We start from the raw sequence: 16,328 nt of genomic DNA, 5'->3' as shown, positions 1-16,328 counted from the left end.
CTGTATACATCTTGGTGTAAAGCTAAGCGCCCATAGGTCCGGATCTTACACATCGGATTACTTTTTCATACTGCGTCCACTGTATCGGCAGCGATCGGATTTGCCGACGCGAGTATCGGCAATTTTTACAAAGTGAATTAAACGCAAATTTTACAAGTTAATACTTTGGTATATCAATTTAGTATTTTAGTTGAGAATAAGCCACAAAATTGGCATATTCCCAACTTAAATTATCCATATTGCCGATGATGCGATCCGTACGATGCGGATCAGTGGACGCAGTTACATAAGTTTTTATACAAGGCAAACTAAAATCCGATGCGTACGATGCGGACCTGTGGACGCTTACCTTAAGGAATACAAAAGGAATAGGAAGTTAAAGATGATTTAGCAATTCACATAACTACACACACAAAAATTAGGATATACAATAGTATCATAGAAAGGATTGTTATATATCCTTCAGAGATTTGGATACTAAATAAAGAAAACTCATCCATAATAAAAGCAATGGGACTGAACTGTTCGCGCAGCAGTTGCCAACTAAATAAAAAAGATAGAATTAGGAATGTTGAAATTGAAGTGCGCATGGGCGTAGACACGGACATTCCGGAAACTATAGAATGAAAAAGGCTGAAATATTATGACCATGTCAAAAGGATGAATAATCAATGATGGCCAAAGCGAATGTTACACTGGATCCACATTAATCTCAAGAACAGTATGGACCAAGAAGATCGTGGAGATAAGAAGTAAACGATGCAATGGAAGATAGAGATCTACGATCAGATAACTTCAATGGTTACAAGTGTTACGAACTAGTATGCGAAAAATAGTGAAAGCTTTGATAAATCCGTTGTTTTGTGAACTAGTTTTATGTTAATAACTAATTATTTTATAGTATTTTTTACATAATGAAGGAGCTAAAAAATTACTGCAAAATAATAAATGACCACCACAAAAATAAATCGCAATTATTTACATATAAAACTTTAAGTTTATATGCAACAAAACAACCTTTGGGCACACAACCAATACGGTCATAAAAATAAAGATTTTAGAAAAATTGCCAAAAAAAAAAGAAACAATTAACTAATAAAGCTTGCTTTAATTATATTATGAGTAGTATTTTAAAACTATAACTCAGGTGTTCTAAATACTTTTTTTTTTATCGTAAAAACAAGAAAGTTAGGTCTTGAGCTTTTTCACTAAGTCAGAATGCACAACATTCAACCTTGATTTTGTACAAGGCGGTAGTGTCTTATATTTAGTCCATGTTGTGAGACCGCTCCCGTGGGAAAAATGTGTCTTATTCAGTTTGTTTGCGGATTCTTGTTCAAAAATGTCTCCTTTAAACACATCTGAAGGGTGTCTGTTGAAACTTTTGGACAGACATTGTTTAAACAATTTTTTAAAACAATAGGGAGCAAAAAAAGGTGATTTCTGGAATTTGTTTAAAAAAAATGTTTAAATATTTCTACTCCAAATTTTCGATCGACACTTTTCAGATTTGTGTAAAGGGGACATTTTTGAACAAGAATCTGCAAAGAAACCTCACAATCACAACATGAACAGTATACAAGCTATAGTTTATGGCGCAAAATTCATGCAGTCTGGATTAAATCATTTTTGTATATTTTGTTGTTGATAATTTTAAGAATCTATTTGTTTCTTCTTCTTCCTATTTATAAGCAATTCCGCTTGTTCATTGGCGGTTCATTTAACAATGTCAAACCGCATATTGAAAATATATAATTTTTTTAAAATATTGAAAATATAATATATTATTTCCAAATAATAATGGACAAATAAAACTATTCGGTGATAAAAATAGTAATTTGACTGGTAATTGGCGTCTTTGATACCGAACTTGTATTTCAACCAAACAATTACTAGGTTTCTAAGCCATGACGTTCTTCTTCGACCAGACCTTCTTCCTCCGTCTATCTTGGCTTGTATTATTAATACACGTATTTAAATTACTTGTTTAAACACCAACAATATTACAATAGTTATTTACGATTTTTACACAATACCAACTATTCAAAACACTACTGTTATTTAAACTGTCAACTTTGTGTGTTTATATAAGTACATTTTCTAACATTCCAGCCATTACTAGACATTTCGGATGACATCTCGAACATTCTAGATTTTCTCGTATTACGAAATTAGTTACAATATATCATGATTTTATCATTAACAACGTGTTGCCCATCATCCTTCGTTAATTTTCTCTATCCAAGGCTTTCCCTTCTCGTAGATTTTAGCCGTTCATCACTGGTCGGGATTTTTTCATTCCACATTCTGCGTGTTCTACTCGATTTTCTTCCTCCTGTTAGTATTCAATGAAATAATCCTATGGGCCACGGCTCTTAATAAATATCCATGGCTCAAAACTAATTTCACCATGATTTTACCCACTCTTTTCTTATTTTAATTTGCGATATTTTGTTGATTCCGTATTTTATCTGTTTCTAACAATCTTCCTTATCAAAATATGCTCTGATGCATTCGAATTTCTTCACTTGATTTATATTTTCATTATTGTTAACTAGCACTTGAAATCTACACATATTTATATATATATATATACTATACTATATACTATACTATATACTATACTATATACTATATTATATACTATACTATATACTATACTATATACTATACTATATACTATACTATATACTAAACTATATTCTATACTATATACTATACTATATACTATACTATATACTATACTATATACTTTACTATATACTATACAATATACTATACTATATACTATACTATATACTATACTATATACTATACTATATACTATACTATATACTATACTATATACTATACTATATACTATACTATATACTATACTATATTATACTATACTAGTTACACTCAAACCTCAATAATAGTTGGCACTTCTTCTGTTTCTTTTGTTAGATATAACTGTGCTCAGTACTATAGATATTACGTGCGCTGTTCTGCACTCCGATAGAATATGTATTTGTTAGCAGCAGCTGTGTTATTCTATTTCATAGATAAGGGCCTCCTGCTTTTAGTAGTTCATTAGAAATATATATCACGGTTTTTGTACAATTCGGACCGTTCTTTTAAGAGTTAATTACGCGTATCCAGACTCTGTTTATATATATCATTATGATTGTTTATTTTGACTTTAATCTTAGTTTATTGAGCCAATAAAAAAGAATTATAACTTATTTGTTATCAAAAGTAAAATAATCCTTATATTACCTGTGTTCGATGGATTCAAAAGATTTTCTAGTTGTCTTTTATCGGGAGAGAAGAAGAAAGGATAAGAATACAAATATATTATATTACAAAGATTTACGTTTCTTTATTTTATATGAACGAATAAAACAATTATTAAATTCTGTCGTTATCTTATCAATCAGCATACAAGAAAATAAATCAAATTTTTATAATAATAAGATTATAAAGCTACATACATTTATATTACGTGAAAACCAATTTTACTTAAAATTTTCTTTACTTGAAACAAGAAACAACAAAACTTTAAACTTTTGATTAGCCTAACAAAACCTCAGTTCTTAAATTTGAATGCTAATGACCATGATGTCAAACCGATCCTTCACAGATATAAAATTCAATTGTACAAACACTTACAGCTTATTTTCTTCTTGAGTTGTATGTTGGAACATACCCAGAAAAGTCCAGTCTCCTCAACGATGTGATCTCTCCTCTTTGGCACCTCGGCTCCTTCTTAACGTCTTTGCAAACCTCCTGCAGACTACACAAAAAACACCTGATTCACTTCTCCAAACTCAGCTACTTATTTATGACACCAGGACCTCCTTTTGTCAACTTGATGCCGTAAGAATACTTTCACATATACTTTATAAAATGCCCACGGTAGATACAAGGACCTCTTTTAATCTACTTGTTATCTCCTTCTGCAAACTATTCACTTCTTTTCGTTACGCCGGTATCCAAACTCACGAACCACACCCTATCTTGAGACAAAACGACTGTTTCCTTTCGATGACCAAAATATAACTAACTCCTCCGGTCTCCTGATCGGCTCACAAATTCTCATTTAAAAACGACCGTCCAATCAAAAGCTCAAATTGTGTTTACCATGATTTTGGAAAAGCCTAATTTCGGTTTCAGAGAAAAACTAAATAGCTTACTTTAAAATTGGTTTTGTCAATACACAATTTATACATATTTCAAAAGATTAGAATATGGTCATTTAATACTCGACTATACAAACAATGAAAAGATTAACTAAGACAGGTAAAATGTCTTCTAATTCTAAACAAAGGTTTTTTTTGATAATTTTGTTTGAAACGGAAAAAGGTCGTTTACAAATTTCTATTCTTATCTACACTAAATCTTATCTTAAATTACTATATACATTTTTGTTTATAATGATATCTTAAAATTTTATTCCGATGGATATTTTTATTTATTTTTCTTTGGTTGGGAAAGAAAAAGTATGACAATATATATATATATATATATATATATATATATATATATATATATATATATATATATATATATATATATATATGTATATGTAAAAGTAAACCTATGTTTATTTTAAGTGAAACAGCAGGGCTTAGTTATTTTTAGTTATTTAAAGTTTTAGGTTGTATGACTGTTTAAGTTTTATTGACATTGACATATTGTAAATTGTATGGTACAATTGTCAAATTACTTAATGGCGTAAGAAATAGCATTGTTCTTGATTCTCTTTTTAGGTTTGTATATTTGTTAAGTTATTTTAGTTATGTTATTATTGTTAATAATTTATATTGTAGAATTTTAACGATAATAAACTCTTTTTAGACGAATTCAAACTGCTATCTCTTCACATGAATAAGGGTATGATATTACACTTATAAATCAAGAACTTAAGCTGATAAAAAAAATATAGTGATAACTATAAATTTCCAAGCCGTTATTTGGATAAAACGATATTTAAGAATGAATTTTACATCAATGAGAATTTGCATGGCTATAGAAGCAAACAATAGTGATAGTAAGAAAAATGTATATAAATTTAAGTGGCTGCAGCCAACAGGATCCCGTTTTTATTATGAAATCCCCTTTGAAAAACAACTTCAAATTGATCATTCTGAACTATTTCATCTGAAAAAAGTGAAGAATATATTAGCATCTATGAAAACAAGAGGATCCTTTAGAACATGTACTATAGCATTAGAAGACAGTTTGAAGGAGATTTATTTTGATTCAGATGGTGATGTGGTTTATCAAAGTGAGTACTTACAACAGACCTTATTACCAGTGTATGAGAAGATAGAAACAGCTGAACAATTTCCATCATTTGCTGAGTTGCTCCAGAAATTTAATGACACAAATTTACCTAAAGTTGAAAAGAAAAATTTAAAAAAAATAAAAGATGATTTTGTACTTCGAAATTTTGATGGAAATAATGTTCCAATGAATTCATGGCTCAAGACCTTCGAATCAGAATGTTTGCGATGTGAGGTGGTTGCTGATGAAGACAAGATTTTGATTCTACGTTTGTTTCTTGATGGAATAGCAAAAGAATGGTTTGAATCAAAAATAATAACATTAGGCTTAGATAACAGTTTTGAGGTATGGAAAATTAATTTTTTAGATAGTTTTTGTGAAACAGGTTGGCATAATCAAAGGCAAGCTTATTCTTTTAGGTATATAGGTGGTAGTATTGTTGATTATGCGTTTCGTAAAGAAAATTTATTGCTAAATATAAAGAATGATTTTCCCATTGATATACTAATTGATTTAATTGTAACAAATTTGCCAATTTATATACAAGATAATATTAATAGAGCTGACGTTACAACAATGGAAAAATTGGTAGGTGAATTACGAAAATTGGAAAGTTTAGTTATAAAAAAGAAGAATAAATTGGAGACAAAACCAAATTTTTATCAAAAATCTACTATAATACCAGAAGAACAGAAAACTACTTGTCAATATTGTGATAGAAAAGGATTCCCTGGGAGGTTTCATCCAGAGGCAATATGCCGTTTAAAGCAAAAAGATAAAAAGGTAACAAAAGAAAACAAATCAAATGATATTAAATATATTAATAATATTGCTATACAGGAGACATTAAATGAAACAGTAACTGAACAAAAAAACTAGATTTGCTGCCATTGATCAAATTAAAAGTATTCCTAAATAATAAAGAATTATGTGGAGTTTATGACCCAGGCTCAAATGTTACTCTTCTGAATTCGAAGGTGGCAAGAAAGTTAGGATTAGATATTCAAGAAGATAGGAATATGTTTAAAACGATAAATGGCAGAACAAATTTTACAGGAAAACTAATTGCAAAACTGAAAATTAATAAAATTGAGAAAAATATTAATCTTTTTGTAATTAATGATGAATATTTTGAGTACGATATTCTACTCGGATTAGATTCTATTTTAAATTTTCAAATGAAACAAGATTTTGATTTAGAGATTTATCAAAGATTATACGGAAAAATTGAAGAAAAAATCGAAAAATTTAATTATAATATTAATATTACAGAATACTCCATAAACTTTAATGAGGGAATTCCCACAGAACTTTTTGAAGCAAAATTACAACATTTATTGCCATATCAGAAAAATAAAATAGAAATATTACTAAATAAATATGACAATATTTTTGCAAAACATAAATTTGACATTGGGCAGGTTCAAAATAATGAAGCTCAAATTAAACTTTTAGAACATAAATTTGTTGCAAAAAGACCCTATAGATACTCGATAGAAGACCAAAAAGAGATAGAATTTCAAATAGGACAATTATTAAAAGCAAATTTAATAGAAGAATCATCTTCACCTTTTGCAGCACCTGTTACATTGGCTTTTAAAAAAGATGAAGGATCTAAAACAAGATTGTGCATTGACTTTCGTGAGTTAAACAAATTAATTATTCCTGAACCCCAACCTTTTCCTTTAATTGACGAGATTTTGACCAAAACAAGGAATGCTAGGTTCTTTACTACTTTAGATATAAATTCTGCTTTTTGGTGTATTCCAGTTCGGATAAAAGATAAATACAAGACAGCCTTCGTTACCCAAAGTGGTCATTGGCAATGGAAATGCTTACCTTTTGGGCTTAAAACATCTCCCGCAATATTTCAAAGAATTTTAAGTAATATTATCAGGAAGCATAATTTAAATTCATTTTGTATAAACTACATAGATGACATTTTAATATTCTCATTATCATTTGAAGAACACTTAGACCATATAGAAAGACTTATGAAAGCAATTATTGAAGAGGGATTTAGGCTCAAACTTCTAAAATGTAATTTTGCAAGAGAAGAGGTTAAATATTTGGGACACATTGTGGGACACAATTCAGTTCGTCCGTTACATGATAATTTAATATCGATCAGAGATTTTCCAGCACCAGACACGAGAAAAAAAGTACGACAGTTTTTGGGAAAAGTAAATTTTTACCACAAATATATAAAAGATTCAGCTAGGTTATTAGAGCCACTACATAATTTACTTAGAAAAGATATCAAATTCCACTGGTCTTTAAGCTGCCAAACAGCTTTTGATAGGGCAAAGAATATCCTCTGTTCTGAACCTATACTAGCCATTTTTAACCCAAATGCTCCTACAACTATATATACAGATGCTAGTGTTCTAGGAATTGGTGCGGTTCTGAAACAAAAACAAAGAGATGGAGAAATGAAACCCGTAGCATACTTTTCAAAAAAATTGAACAAATATCAAAAAAATAAAAAGGCTATTTTTTTAGAATGCCTGGCAATTAAAGAAGCAATAAAATTTTGGCAATACTGGCTAATGGGAAGAAAATTTCTCGTTATTACTGATCATAAACCCCTTGAGGGAAGAGAACTTCGTACAAGACCAGATGAAGAATTAGGAGATATGACACATTTTCTTTCACAATTTGACTTCGACATTAAATATGAACCTGGAAAAGAAAATGTAGAAGCGGACTGCCTTTCTAGAAACCCAGTGTTGGAAAATATGAAAAATGCAGAAACATTCATAAGAACAGTAAACCTAGTCACATTAACTGAGATAAAACAAGACCAAAATAATAATCGACAAGTTATAGATACAATGAGAGGAACAATTTTGAACCAAGATATATTTTATAAATTAAGGAAGAATGAAAAAAGAATAATTTTATCCAAAGATTTTGGAAAAGAGTTAATAACAAAAGTTCACAAATTTTATGGTCATATTTGTGCTGGTAAAGTAACAAACAAAATTAGAAATTTTTACTACATTAAGAATATAGATTCACTAGCAAAGGATATCTGTCAAAAATGCGAGATCTGCTGTAAAAATAAAACAAGAATCGGTCCAAAATATGGTCTTCTGTCACAATTGGGTCCAGCAAAAGAACCTTTTCAGATAATGTCCTTAGATACAATAGGAGGATTTGGTGGCAATCGTTCGACAAAAAAATACCTCCACTTACTTGTAGATCACTTCACCAGATATGCGTTTGCAGTTACTTCTAAAAATCAGACCACAGATGATTTCATAAAATTAATCGCCAAAATTCAAGATAAACACCCCATAAAAACATTATTAACAGATCAGTATCCAGGAATTAATTCCAAAATATTTAGAAATCATATGAAACATTTAAATATTCAATTAATTTTTACAGCAGTAGACTGTCCATTCTCGAATGGATTAAATGAAAGACTTAATCAGACATTAGTTAACAGAATAAGATGCAAACAAAATGAAACTAGAATTCGAGCATGGACAAAAATAGCTGAAGAATGTATAGAGGAATACAATAAAACAGATCATTCCGTAACCGGATATAGCCCAGAATATTTGCTTTTTGGAAAAGCAGATCCGATTGTTCCCGAGGAACTGTGTGAGACAACAAATGTATCAAAAGATAAAGAAATAGCCTATAAAAATTCGGTACGACATCATGAATATAATAAAAAACTGTATGACAAAAATAGAAAATCCTATGAATTCAAAGAGGGAGATTGGGCATATGTAGAAAATAAATCAAAACTAAATAGAAAAAAACTTGACGAAGTAAGAGTAGGTCCATTTCAAATAAAAAAACAAATTTCAAATACATTATATGAAGTAGATATTGGATACAAAAAGAATGATATGAATTATTTCCATATTTCAAAATTGATGCCTTGTGATAAACCATATACTTAGATGGTTTATCATACCTTTTTGGTAGGGGGATGTAAAAGTAAACCTATGTTTATTTTAAGTGAAACAGCAGGGCTTAGTTATTTTTAGTTATTTAAAGTTTTAGGTTGTATGACTGTTTAAGTTTTATTGACATTGACATATTGTAAATTGTATGGTACAATTGTCAAATTACTTAATGGCGTAAGAAATAGCATTGTTCTTGATTCTCTTTTTAGGTTTGTATATTTGTTAAGTTATTTTAGTTATGTTATTATTGTTAATAATTTATATTGTAGAATTTTAACGATAATAAACTCTTTTTAGACGAATTCAAACTGCTATCTCTTCACATGAATAAGGGTATGATATTACACTTATATATATATATATATATATATATATATATATATATATATATATATATATATATATATATATATATATATATATATATATATATATATATATATATATATTTATATATATATATATATATATTTATATATATATATATATATTTATATATATATATATATTTATATATATATATATATATATATTATATATAATATTTTATATTATATAGGTTAGGTGTTTAAGTGTCGTAGTCTCTGCTTTTAGTTGCGGTTTCCGATATAAATTTTATTTTCCTATTATTTTTCGTATTAAATATAATAGTTAATATATCCAATTTATTTAACTACAAATACTTTAAAATTTTATTTTTTTAAATATTTGAAATGTAGTTATTGTTCAGCACCATGCGCTAAAAATAGTACTCAGTATTCATACAAGTTAAAAGGTAATTTTGACAAAGGGCAATTTGAATTTAAAAGTTCATTATATTGTCTGCCAACGTACATTACTGTTTAAGGACCACTCCAAGAACCAAGAAGTTGAGATTCCACCCATCGACTTAACCATATAATCCCACGCTGAGTTTCTTACTTTATCATTTCTGAATGGTACGTCTTTTAATAAACACGGAACACTTTGCTCCAAAGTTTATTCAGTTTTAAATAAGAATAGTGTTTTATAGGAAACAAATTTAACCAATCGAGATACTAAATGTAATTTTAAGCTGTTATAAACTTTACGAATAAAAAATATTTTCTTTTAAGTTATACTATTTTTATTCGTAAAGAATCTTAATTGTGGTGAGGATTTGAAAATGTGGTCAAGTAAACTAATGTGCTGTTTGTTAGAGACACATTTCTTGTTGTGGCTATGCAATTTTCACAATGGTTTGGCCGTATGGGATGGCATCAGTCCATGGTATACTGGTACACGTAAGTAAAATTTTCGGATCTGGTTAACAATTTTTAAAGGTTTATTTTTGGTTATATACATTCCCGTTTAATAAATACCAATTTGATGAACCAGTTGTTTCTGATTTTGTGAATTTTTAAAACCAAAAACTTAACTAATTATTTTTTGATTTATCAAATAGTATGGAGTCGCCAAATAAGAGCTATTACTTGTATTCTATCTTCCACGTTATTAGAATATACTTAATGCTTTTCGTAAAGGTCTAAGACATTGTACAATTAATTTTAGATATTAATACAGAGCCATCAAAAACGAGGATGTACAATTTACATTTAAATGACGCTAGTAGGCAATTTATCCATTTCATAGTTATTATATAGTTGTATAAATAAAATTATATAGTTATATACTATTATATATACTATATACATATATATATATATATATATATATATATATATATATATATATATATATATATATATATATATTGTTATGATATGCAAAATCGAGAAAAATATTGGGTTGATTAAAATATTTCAAAGTTCAAAAACATTAAAATAATTCAGATAAGTAAGATAATAAACAACAAACATTTCAAAGAAGGAAAGTTATTAAATTCTTGGATTACCTGTACTAAACAAAATGTAGAAGATATTCCAAGAGTCAATCTTTCACTCGGGCCAACGAGAGATTCAGTTTATCGAGAGGAGAAAGGCTATCATAATTTGAATGATTGTTGCTTTTGAAGGAGATCATTAAGGACGATATACTTGCAACAATCTGTTGTAAGATTGCTGATTACATAGGGAGCGGTTGAGAGGAGATAATACAGTCTACAAGGAACAAGGATTTGGACCACTCATCATCAGAGAGAGATATTTTTGTTTTCTGCAGTTTTTTTTCTTTTATTGATAACACAATTTTTACACGTAATTTAGAAAGGATATAAATATTTTGATTAGGAGAGTTAGAATAGTTTGGGATTTTGAGTTTTCAATGAATATTGTTTGTACCATTAATTTTGATTGTTCACGTACGGAGAACAAAATTTTGAGAATCATTATATGAGATTTGTTTATTGAAAACTTTTGAGTGTGAATTATTTCATTATTTTTATTTCAATATATAGTGTTAGATCATATGTGTTTTTTATTATTCCGGTATTCTTTGGACCCTACCTGTCACATGTAATAGCATAGATATTGAAGCACGAATTTAACCCTGAGATAAAAGAATTAAAAATTGTGATAGAGTCATAATCATATCATTTAAATAATTTTAATTAATCAAAAATTAATTAGCTAATTATTGCTTGGCGCACCAAGACTTTAAATATCACAATAACTGGCTTCCAAAACGTGGGGCTTGAAAATATCGCAGCTTTACATTTGAAGGAAGGGAAAGAGATCTGGAATAAGTACAGGTGATCCAGAGATAAAACATATAACATTGAGGGAATTTGAATTTGAAAGTATTTTGACAATTTTTCCAGGGAATATAAATTTGATTTATTGATTGATCGTAGTTAGTGGATATTTACTGCTATTGAATTATTTGATTTTATTTTCTTTACCAATCGTACATTTGATATTTATTTTGAATTATTTGAATTTTACTGATTGCGTATTTGATATTTGTCGTGAAAATTTAATACATTTGGGGAGAAATATTGTCGTGTTCTGAAACATATAGAGTGTTGTAAAATTTCACATTTGGCGGGGACAAAAAACAGTAACGAAAAGAAACAACATGTCGACCACAAGGAGTCAAAGCAAAATGCAAGAAAGGAAGGAGGATAACAGAGAAGAGGAAACAATTGTTGAAGAAGGATCGGATAATGAAGGAAATGTTACAATAGTTGAGGAGAAAAAAGAATTATCAGGAATAGAGAAAATATTACAACTAATGCAACTACAGACACAACAAATACAACAGACACAACAAATACAAGAATCAACAAAACAAACAATGAATGAAACAGCAAAGAGGATGGAAGAAAACCAACGGGAAACAAGACAAGCAATAGAACTAAATAACAGGAATATAGAGCAGCGTTTGGAAAACTATGAACAAGAAATTAAAGGATGTGTTGAGGGGATAAAGAAAGAACTGATACAACAGATAGAAGAAATAACCATAAAGAATGCAAAACAAGAGACAGAGATAAAAGATATCCAAAATACGATGAAGGAAATAAAGATTGTCCAGAAAAAGGAATTAGAACAGTTAGAAGAAAAATTTGAAATGGCGCTACAAGAAGACAGGAAGGAAGTAGAAAGAAGATTAAAGCAAAATGAAAAACAAATGGCAGAAATTGAACTAAGAGGGGTAGAGAGAAAAGAAGTTATCATCCATGGAACAAGCGAGTCGAAAATACAATTTGGCGGGGATATTCGGAAAACACACCCAGTACCGTTTGTTAAAAATTTGAAAACCAAATTACAACATATTAGATATTTTGACGATTGCAAAGAAACAATTAGAAACCATTTGAAAGAAGGAGCAGCGTTATGGTATGAAAGCAAGGAAGATGAGTTTGAAAATTGGACAGATTTTGAAAATAAATTTCTCAACTATTTCTGGGGGAAAAATAAACAGAGAGAAATCAACCAAGAGCTACAGAATGGAAAATATCACGAAAAAATGGGAATATCTGAAGAAAGATATGCTTTGCAGATATATAACAATTCAAAATATCTAGAATACAAATATTCTACCGAACAGCTGGTAGAAATGATCAGCAGACATTTTGAGGAAACTTTGGAAGATCACGTGATTTTGAGAAACTATCAAGATATTGATAGTTTGTGCCAATTCCTTCAATTAAAAGAAGCGAAAAGAAAAGAAATGAGAAATAGAAGACAACATGACCAATATAATGGACCGGAAAGAAGGTATTCATCAAATTATGACCAGAGAAACCGACATCCCAGATCAACAAACGAATATAGGCCGAGAAATTACAATAATTACAATAGACAACAAAATTACGATAACCGGAATGATACACAAAATAGAACAAATGAAAATCACAACAGGAATAGAGATGCACAAAATCCTCCGAATAGGAATACTAACGAACAAAGGGACGATAGAAATAACCAGAGCTTCCAACAACAAAATAGAAGGGAGATGAATCATGTAGCAATAGGAAACGAAAGACAAATTTCTAATTCTAATCTAATATTTTTAGATGCATTTATAAAACATAAAGCGATTAAAATTGTGATTGATTCTGGCTCGGAGATATCGCTAATCAATAAAAAACTAGTAAAAGAATTAAATTTGGACAGATTTGTGTATAAGATTCCTAGGGTTGATTTAGTGGGTGCAAACAATAAAAATTTGACGACAGTAAACGAAGGTTTGGGAGTACAGATAAGAGTGGGAAACAAATTCCATATTATGAAATGTGTGGTGATTGAAGATTTAAATCATGATATGATAGCGGGAATTGATGAATTGAGAAAAAAAGATATCACCATAAATTTTTCGGAAAATAAACTGGAAATCAGAGCAGAACCAGACAACACAGGAGAAGAAAAGCAAACAGATAGGAAAACAAATTTTGGAAGGATCAATGCACAGGAAAAACGGAAAGAAATCGATATGACTGTAGAGGATAAACCGAAAGTACAAGAACAAGATCTAACAGAAGAGAAAAAGAGAAGGAAGAAAAAAAAGAAGAGTTCGAAAAGAAAGCAGGAAAATAAGATGGAGACCAGAGAAAAACAGGAAATAGAAGGTACAGAAGAATTGTTGGCAACCGACGATAAAACAGAATGGAAGCAGGAAAAAAAAAAAGGTATCATCAGAGAAATGAAAGGAATAGAAACATGGTGCTCGGAATACCAAAGGGAATTAGAGGATAAAAAGAAAACAGAAGAAAAAATGGCACTGATGGACGAGAATCCAGAATTTTGTGAAGAAGTATTATGGACAGTGAACACATGTGAACAAAAGGAGGATGAAAGAAAAATAAATTGTGGAGAAAACATGGGAAAGAAAATAGAGAAGATTTTAGGAAACCATGGAGATTTTGTTAATGAAGTAAACCGAGTGGCTAAAAATTATGAACTTTCTTTTAAGAGAAAATACTTGGAAAAATTTAAAACGAAAATATATCCAATCCCGTATAAAGACAGGCAATATACGGGGTATTTTAACATTCACGACATTTATCAGTATCATAAGTAGATTTTAATAACATAGTGAAATAATTTGATCCTGGAAAACTTTTGTCATTTTAAAATTTAACAAAGAGTTTTCGGCAGATCAAATGGCGGGGATTTGTTATGATATGCAAAATCGAGAAAAATATTGGGTTGATTAAAATATTTCAAAGAAGGAAAGTTATTAAATTCTTGGATTACCTGTACTAAACAAAATGTAAGCTATACATAAATTATTTCTTTGTTATACTTGAGTGACCCGCATAATTTTAAGTGAAATCCAAAGACAATTGAAACGGGTTTTCCAAAATACATTAATGCAGTGATTAGAGACAAATAGAAGAGATTTTAGAAAGAGGTTTTTGTTAGTTTTTAAGAATTATAGAAAATATTATTTGTAAATAAGTTTTAGGAAATTTTATAATTATAAGTAAAAATTTGTTTGTTATCGAAATGAAAAAATGGGGGAATTGTGACGAGTTTTGATTGGCGGAGATTGAAAAAGGTGGGATAAGTATGTAGGAAAAAGTTTAGCGAGATTGAGGAGAGAGAAAGGATGAGCAGTTGGTTTCCAAGTCTGTAAGACGAACAGTGATTGTTCTCTGGCTGTTTCCCGAGATGTAGCAAGCAGTAGTGTTGAATGTTAGTGAGTTTTTGTGGAGTTAGTGTATCTGACAGAAGCTGAAGCAGCAAAATATTGTAAGTCATATTTTCCTACTTATATTCCAAGAGTCACTGTTCAGGCCAACGAGAGATTCAGTTTATCGTAAAGAGAAGATATTGCAAGAGTCAATCTTTCACTCGGGCCAACGAGAGATTCAGTTTATCGAGAGGAGAAAGGCTATCATAATTTGAATGATTGTTGCTTTTGAAGGAGATCATTAAGGACGATATACTTGCAACAATCTGTTGTAAGATTGCTGATTACATAGGGAGCGGTTGAGAGGAGATAATACAGTCTACAAGGAACAAGGATTTGGACCACTCATCATCAGAGAGAGATATTTTTGTTTTCTGCAGTTTTTTTTCTTTTATTGATAACACAATTTTTACACGTAATTTAGAAAGGATATAAATATTTTGATTAGGAGAGTTAGAATAGTTTGGGATTTTGAGTTTTCAATGAATATTGTTGGTACCATTAATTTTGATTGTTCACGTACGGAGAACAAAATTTTGAGAATCATTATATGAGATTTTTTTATTGAAAACTTTTGAGTGTGAATTATTTCATTATTTTTATTTCAATATATAGTGTTAGATCATATGTGTTTTTTATTATTCCGGTATTCTTTGGACCCTACCTGTCACATGTAATAGCATAGATATTGAAGCACGAATTTAACCCTGAGATAAAAGAATTAAAAATTGTGATAGAGTCATAATCATATCATTTAAATAATTTTAATTAATCAAAAATTAATTAGCTAATTATTGCTTGGCGCACCAAGACTTTAAATATCACAATAATATATATATATATATATATATATATATATATATATATATATATTTATCGTATGGCAATTACAACACATTTAGAACAAATACACAAACACTAGTAATATAGGTATTTGACAAACTTTAAATAGTTACAAACAAACATCAAGTGTATTTATATAATCAATTGACTCTGAAGTTGCAAACAGGAAGTCTTCAGGGCTACCATTGTAGGATCTTGAGGGACACTCTTGAATAATGTGGTCGATGGTTTGGT

General features: G+C 29.4%; 1 protein-coding gene across 1 annotated transcript in view; it reads left to right on the top strand.

The window, feature by feature from the left end:
- The window catches only part of LOC140447701 (laminin subunit gamma-1-like), a 318,345-nt gene that overhangs the window by 217,784 nt on the left and 84,233 nt on the right, over nucleotides 1–16,328 (top strand). The window lies entirely within an intron of this gene.

The sequence above is a fragment of the Diabrotica undecimpunctata genome, chromosome 8 (genome assembly GCF_040954645.1).
Source record: "Diabrotica undecimpunctata isolate CICGRU chromosome 8, icDiaUnde3, whole genome shotgun sequence".
Classification (NCBI taxonomy): domain Eukaryota; kingdom Metazoa; phylum Arthropoda; class Insecta; order Coleoptera; family Chrysomelidae; genus Diabrotica; species Diabrotica undecimpunctata.
Note: the sequence above shows the minus strand (reverse complement) of the source record. Positions and strands in the feature narration are given on the sequence as shown.